Here is a 7,932-nt window from a genome sequence, read left to right as displayed (position 1 = left end):
TATTATTGTCTTTAGTCGTTTGCCTTATCCCTGACCGAAAACAGTGGTAGTTATGCAGCACGTATTTAGCAGAATTTTGTTCCATGTGAGGCTGAGCAAATGAAGACAAACCTTCCCTCATATGCCCGGATTAAATTGTAGGCGCTATGCAGACTCCTTGGCTATCAATCATTAACTGCTAAACTGACGGCAAGAAGACGCGCTTCTCAGCGCTGCTGAAGCAAACACGTTATGGAGCTATGAATCATGGGCATATTGAATAGGGAAATCAACGCCTGGGTACCGGCAATCCATCGTGCACGCAAGTCTGCACGTTAGTCTGCAAATATAGGGGCAGGTGTCTAGGCAACGTGCGCTCCTACTCGTACCACAGCTTGGTGGGAGGTGACAGCACAGAACTTGGTGCTAGAGTGGCGTATAGCCCCACGTCTCGCGTTTCGATCTCCTATTTGCTGCAAGAAGGCTTCACATCCTTTTTCGTAATGACAGAAGGTACATGAAATGTAACATGAAGGTAGTGCATTGAATAACTTCTCAAATTCTTCCAGTAAATTAAGTGTGTGATGTGGTTCGAAGAAGCTCTAATATTTTTGGTGTGCTCATTTTTACCTGGGTTTACTATGATAATTATGTATACGTAAAGGTAGGTGTTCGGAGAAGTTCATGGAGGTAGTCCTATGTCCACGGGCTGTAGTGCCAAGGAAAAGAAGTAGGTGTTGTTCCACTTATGCTCTAACATATGAGTATTATGCTTACTAGTTTAGGCTTGTGCTCATAGATGTCGCAGCCATGCTTGTTGTTGCTTCAGCAAGGAGGAAACTTGTTCGCATGAATAAATTTGTCTTTGGAAAGAAGAATGTTTATTGTAAAAAATGTGAGATATCAGCTGTCCTGCCACATTCCATTCTCGTATCAGAGCACATCCCCTCCCCTGCTCTCCACCGCCATCACCCCTTGTAAATAGAGATCAAATTCATGAGCTTCGGAACCAAGGGGGATGAGTTCTATAAGCCATGCCCATGCGCGCGCGCCATTTTGGTAAAGCAGTGAGTGACGAAAGCAGGTCGAGGAGTAGATCGTGTCGTGGTTTTGGCAGGTAAATACACATTTTAATGTATTGTTCAGTGACTGTTTTCGTGTTTTAAATGTAGTGCCAGAATTTTTCTGCGAGAGTGGACTGTTTAGAACAGTCTTTAGCAGCTCAGAGGGGAATGTAGCGCAGGACTATTTGTGATGTGGTGGAATGTGTAGGGCGGGGGGGATCGATGTCTTGCCGCACCTCGCTCCTCGCCTGTGTCACTTTGTGGGCCGCCCCCAGGGGTAGGAAACCCTTATCTTGTACCTCAGAAAATATATTAGAGTTTGTCTCGTTATACCGGTTATAGCTCTGTATGTTTTGTATTCAGTTTTAACTCACCGTGCACGTATATTTTTCAGAGGCAAGTTTAAAAGCCTTGTGACTGACAGGCTCGTACCTTTTAAATCTCATTTCTACAGTGAAACAGGTCACCTTCCACCACCATAGTGCAAGTTTTTTGTTTTTTTTTCTGTGTGATGTTCGTCTACATGTCACTAGCTGAACCTGTGAGTTGAATAAGATATTGCAAGGCGTGGAGTTTGTATTGTGATGATACGTAAGTGCCTTCCTGTGATTGTGCCTGGTGATGAGTGAAGGGTGCAACATGGTGAGAACAAATTTATATTCTAACAAGTTTATTCTACGCAGTGTTCCACGTGGATCTTCTCAGAGGGGGATGTTATAACAGGTCTAATATCAAACGCCATTACTGCAGCCACTTCGCAACAGTTTGCCCTAATTTAAGTGCAATACTTAGCAGTAATTGAAACACAGCCACAGCATCTGAGGTTTAATAACCATTTTCTGTGTTGTACGTTTATTTAATTTTGTGTGTGTATTTTTGTAATTGTATCTGAAACGAGTCGGGATGTACGTAGCATGTTGTGAGGGTTATACATTCTGCCGGTGACTGTACGTGTACAGATTATAATATTGTTATTTATAGTTCGACATGGGAAATGAACATTTTAGAATGAAATATTGATGGGATATTGATTGTACTGCTCTTATAAATCACCCCTACAGCACAGAGTTTAAATTCAGTTTCAAACGGTAACAAATAAAATTATCCATTTCTGGTATTTGTCACATGCAGAGTTTATATTGTATACATACATTGCAACGTTAACGCGTTTCAGAATTATTATCCAAAGTTGCTGATCCCGTGAAGCTGTGTTGTTGTTCTTATGTCAGTTATCCTGTTTCATTTCAACATTGTATGCAACTTTTGTTACGATGGTGAAGGAAATAAGTACGAGTTCTTAAGAATGTATTAGATCTTGAAGTGTCTGAAAAGCAAAGTTTTTATGGACCATTTTACTGTTTAGTTATACTGGTACCGAGAAAATGCTCTGACTTGTTACCGAGCGCCTGGGGGATATCTCTTCTCGTGGGCATCCTATTTACAGCATAATTTACATTCCAAACAGAAAGGAAAATCATGTGTTTGAATTCAGTAATGAACTAGCGAATAGAATCGGTTCGAATTAAAACACAGACTTTTGTTGTGTTCCATTTTGTAAAGAAAATGATTAGAAGGTTGTTAGGAAATAAATTCCTGATTCTCAGTTCCCATTATACGTAGACTTTTTCAAATTTTTGTCATATTTTGCTTCTATAAGTATATTTCTTGTTTATTTTACTTAAGTCACACACATTAATCAGCTGGACTGTGGAGTCTGTTGATCTCTCTTCCTCGACAGCACTGCTCTTAATCTTATATTGCGCTTTTTAGTGCTGGAAAGTGCCCTGTAAATTGGTAGATATTCAGTGTTAGTGTACCGTGATCTCCAGCGTTACTGCCGCGTTCTTACTGGGGACCGTTTCTTCGTGCAGTGCATATGATTACAAAAATCCGCAGTTGGTACGAGTGTATTGTACCTGGCTTTGCGGTATGAATGTAGTGTGGTGATGTGCTGCAGATGTTATTTTGTGGGGGCAGAAGGTAAAGTTGTCTCTTTCCTTAACTAATTAGGCACTACTCCATGAAGACGTATGGGGAAGTAGATTTATAGATCCACAAATCCTTCACCTCGGGACTAGTTGGCCCCGGCCGCTTTACCCCCAAGGAAAGAGCCCATTGGATAGGAGGCTGGGTGGGCCCCAGAACCGGCCTGGACGACGTAGACAGGAGACAGATCTTTTCCTTACAGAGACTCGAACTCTGATCCTCGGGCTGTCCAGTCCGTAACCAGTCGCAATACCGACTGCGCTATCCCGGCTCCCTTGTGGGGAAAATATCAATTTCATAATTTATGACATCGTAATTCATAATTACAACCATTAAAGAAATTTGTCTAGAAATACCGCCTCTGTGGTCTACTGGTCAGAGTACAAATCCAGAGGCCCCGGGTTCGATTCCCTTTGCTACCAGATTTTCTAAGAAGTAATGGGTCTCGAAGGGGTCCACTCAGCCTCGTGAGGATAACTGAGGAGCTACTTGAATGGAAAAGTAGCGGTTCCGGTCTAGAAAACCGAAATTAACGGCCATGGGGATTCGTTGCGCTGACCACGCGACACCCTCTATCGGTTAAAGTAGGCACTAACTTTGGCGACAAGCGGCGGTCGCTCGGTCGGTATAGTTCGTTTGCGGACTAAAGCCACGGAGTTTCTATTTTTACAAAATATGGGCATGACACGAAGCCAGAGTCATAACAATCATAATTATATACAATAAATCATTTCGGAATGTTTTAAGAAATTTACTACTGCAAAGAGCAAGAACGAAGATAAATGAGGTTCATGAAGATATGAGGAAAATAATTCGTCTTGGAAATGCTTCTTCACGTCGAATACCCTATCGACCGGTCTCGTGACCCGTATGCTCAACGTCTGAATATACGTAACTAATTTCTCCAAGCGTTTTGTATGCATATGAAACGACATAACTTATTTTCCTGTGACCTAGTCTTAGTACCGAAACCATTAAACACATTTGTTTAATATTCTACGTGGGAGGCTTACACTGAACGTTGTAAGTCCCGTTCTGACGTTTAGCCATGTTGGTGAGTAATAAAAGCCAAGGTGCCCGCGTACAATAAGGCCCGACAGGAAGTGAAGCCCGCCACCTATGCTGGCAATCAGGTGTTCGCTTAATGTGCTGTAGTCTGTTTCACCTTCATCAGTTATAAGCAAATATTCATGTTGCCATTGTGTATTCTGAAAGTGATAATTATAATGTAGTGCAATAAAGATAAAGTTATTCTTGTGTTTTATTAGTTAAGGACTGTGCCATGACGACATGGGGTAGTTGAGGGAATAGCTCCACATACTGGTCAGCTTTACACCCCTGCCGCTTTACCACCCTCCCGAGGAAAATTTTTCCGATACTCATTGGGTAGGAGGCTGTATTGGCCCCAGAGTCAGTCTAGTCGCTGTGGAGAAGAGAGGAATCGAACCGCGGCTGTCCAGCCCATAGCCTCTCCCGACTCCTAATGTCATTTCTTAAACAACTAGAAGTACGTGTAGTTTAATTTGTAATTCAATATTACATAACCTGAGAAAAGGTAAAGCTATCCCTGTGACAGGCCGTGGAGACCCATAGGGTTGTGAGACGTCGAGGCTCCCACATCTTCTAGACAATCGGCTCACAGATGGCGGTAAGGTTATCAGGCTTACGCGCCGGCCGCCCTTTACACACCAGGCAGATTCCTGATACTGATTTCTGTCAGAGGCTGAGTCGACCCCAGGGCCAGAGTGCAGCTGGAAGGATTAGGTAAATTGAAAAATCCCCTCATTAGGACTCGAACCCGCCACCTTCCGGCTTGTACCTCAACCAAATACGCTACCGCGTGCCCCCTTACGTAACCTGAAAGTAGCAATTATTTCAGATAAAATTTGGCCACAGAGGAATACGCCATTTATAGTCGTCGTGTCAAGACCGAAAATGAGAAGCATGGTCGCAAAAAGTCACAAAAACCACGGAGCGTAGGCACCGAGTAGAGAAAGCTGTTAAGTGTAGTGAAAAGCAGGGACCTGCAGCAACAGAAAGGTAAGCCGTCAGCAGACGGGAGTCCTGGGTTTGTGCAGGGGCCCGTGTCTTAACCTCTTTAGGCCCGGTGGTTACAGTACACTCTAAAACTGTGCCTTCTGCCCACACATTGTGTTTGTGTGTTTCATATGGTGCATATAATAAACGACTATTCCCCCCCCCCCACTAAACACCATTAACTGGTTCGTATTTGTAGTGGTGACCTAATGTGTTTTCTGTGAGATGCGGATTTTATTTTCGTGTACTGTTTAGGAGGAAAGGACACGCGGTAGCTTGGTTGAGACACTGCGAGCAGGAAGGTCGTGGTTTCGTTTCCCGATGAGGTTATTTGATCCAATCCTTCCAGCCGCACTCTGGCCCTGTGGTCGACTTAGCCTCTAACAGAAATCTGTACCAGGGGGAAAAGGGCGGCCGGCGCGTAAGGCTCACCGCCATCTATGAACCTATTGTCTAGAGAAAATGTGGGACTGTCGATGCCTCCACGCCCTCATACAGGGATAGCTGTGTCTTTCTAAGGAGAAATTAACTCTTTAAAACGATAATACGTGCCTGTCTGTTGTCAATTCTGGATGCAGAAGAAACGACACTGAAAATGTTGTCCAGGTTGGACTGCTGTCATGTGGGTTTCATTACATATCGCCCAAGTTGTTAGGGCCCACTTTCCCATCTTCATTTACAGAATTCTGATGTTGTTTGACGTTTTTATGCATTGTCACGTTGTATGTGTGACTGCCGATCACAGAAGCCGGCCGGTCTAAGTCATGAACTGCCTTCCCTCGCTCGAACGCTGGGATCGTGGGTTCGAATCCTACTTAAAGCATGGATGTCCTGTGTGCGTTTATTATGGGTTGTTGTTCTGTGTATAGGTAGCGGCCTTGCGACGGGCTGATCCCCCTTCGATGGTGTTCTGCCGACTGTGTATAGGATTAAGAAACTGAAGAAGTGGCCAAGGTCCAGTAGAGTACTGTAGAGCCATAGATAGATAGTATGTGTGGCTACAGACGGAGTTTAGATTGGTGAATAGATTTATTGTTCACTTATACACACGACTCGGAAATACAAACAGTTACAGAACTATCGCTACTCTCCACACTTTACAAATCACTAGAGCGCACAGTCTAGTGCCTTTAGTCTGTTACTAGACGTTTCCTGGTAACGGCTGCAACAGTGGTTATTCCTTTGTCTCCGGCTGAAGCCCTCTCTTCACAGACTTCCGTACAGAACTGACTTGGTCGCCCAAATTTTCTTGAAGATAACTCCTTGACACGCACCACGTAGAGAACACCGTTCATTCTCATATGCTAACCGTTTCCGCAGGAATGTGTTCGCGTCACCCAGCAATGGGTTTGGGTGGCACCGTTTATTAAAAATCCGCTTCCCCAGCAACGTCCGTCATTTCGTGACCATTACCTAGCAACGAGTCTGCACGCTACCCTATATTTTAGATGATATCTGAAGGCACATATATGGAGCGCTTCCACAAAAGCTGTGCGGAAATGCCAGTCATCTCACACGTTGGTAAATAATAAGGCCTGGTTTACATACGTTCATAAAGGGCCTAACAGATTTTGTTTAAATTCGATGTGCGAGATTTTCACTAATTTCCCTTTCATCATTTTTATGTACAATTTTTAAAGTTGAAAGAACGCTGTTGGTAATTTTGTGTGCTCTCCATCTAGTGCCAAGGTGAAGAATATGTCCATTGCCCCATAGCATGTTACTTAATTAAACACAGAGCTTTCTGCGTTACTTTACAAACTCGTTTACGCAAAAAACATCAAATATACCCACGCGGCGTGATCAAGTTGGTTTAGCAGTGCGCAACGTCGCCTGCCGACAGCGAATGTGCTTTATGACGAAGGGAAGTCCTGAACATACGCACATTTTTGTTGTGATCGCAGTCCAGTTCGTGAAACGGTGTCCTCACTTGCCGATCACGAAAACTGCAGTCTGCAATGCATACTCCTGCAACGGTTTGAAATACATGTAACATTTAAGCTTAATGATATGTGCAATATGAAACTCCCGTATTAAAGAAGAAAAAGGATGTTACAAATATTATGTTACTGACATTATCCAGCGTCCTGTCTTTATCTATGGAGCCGGAATAGCGCAGTCAGTATAGCGACTGGCTACGGGCCGGACGATCGACGGGTCGGAGTTCGAGTCTCGATACGGTCAAGAATTTTCCCTTCTCCACGTCGTCCAGATCGGCTCTGGGTTCCATCCGACCTCCTGTCAAATGGGGACCTGGGGCTCTTTCCACAGAGATAAAGAGACCCAGGCGTGAAGCTGACCATTCACCTCCAACTAGTGCGTAGTTCAAGAAAATTTGGGTCCATACATCCACTCGCCCATTCCCCTACATGGCACAGTGCCTAAGTAGTTAAGTGTAGGGACAGCCTTACCTTACCTTATCTGTCTTCATCAAAGACACAGTTCTGTTTATATGACAGAACACACCGTTTCGGAAACTGGATCCTGTCTCCGTTTCCAGGTAAGACCCAGTTAGTTGGATTCAATCGATGGAGCTAGTCCCCCCCTTCGGACCGGAGAACCCAGACTCCGAAACGTTTTGTAATATACACAGAACGGTGTTTTAGGTTAAGACATGACGATGGATAATGTCCAGAAACATAATATTTGTACTAATGCACCATCGTCAAAAATTTTTAGGAAAAAAAAAAGTACCACGTATGGTTTTCAAAATCGAACTTTACTTTGTTGTTTTTTTTAATTCGCTTAGTGGGGGGTGGAGTCCAACTGGGTCCACTCGGCACGGCGGCCACTGATTGGCCTATTGTAGCCTGCCCCTGGTNGCGAAGTTAGTGCCAACTTTGGCCGCGCCATAGCTCAAGCGGTT

General features: G+C 44.1%; 1 protein-coding gene across 3 annotated transcripts in view; it reads left to right on the top strand.

Moving 5' to 3' along the window:
- The first annotated feature begins 1,077 nt into the window (after positions 1 to 1,077).
- The window catches only part of LOC111872450, a 735,500-nt gene continuing 728,645 nt past the window's right edge, over positions 1,078 to 7,932 (top strand). For 2 of the 3 annotated variants that reach the window (XM_023866386.2, XM_023866384.2), the window contains exon 1: positions 1,324 to 1,685. The gene's annotated coding sequence lies outside the window, so the exon portion shown is untranslated. Of the gene's footprint in view, positions 1,097 to 1,323; positions 1,686 to 7,932 lie in introns of those variants that run through there. The other variant, XM_023866385.2, reaches the window with a different exon arrangement.

The sequence above is a fragment of the Cryptotermes secundus genome, unplaced genomic scaffold (assembly GCF_002891405.2).
Source record: "Cryptotermes secundus unplaced genomic scaffold, Csec_1.0 scaffold322, whole genome shotgun sequence".
Taxonomy (NCBI): Eukaryota; Metazoa; Arthropoda; class Insecta; order Blattodea; family Kalotermitidae; genus Cryptotermes; species Cryptotermes secundus.
This window is presented reverse-complemented; position numbering and strand designations above follow the sequence as displayed.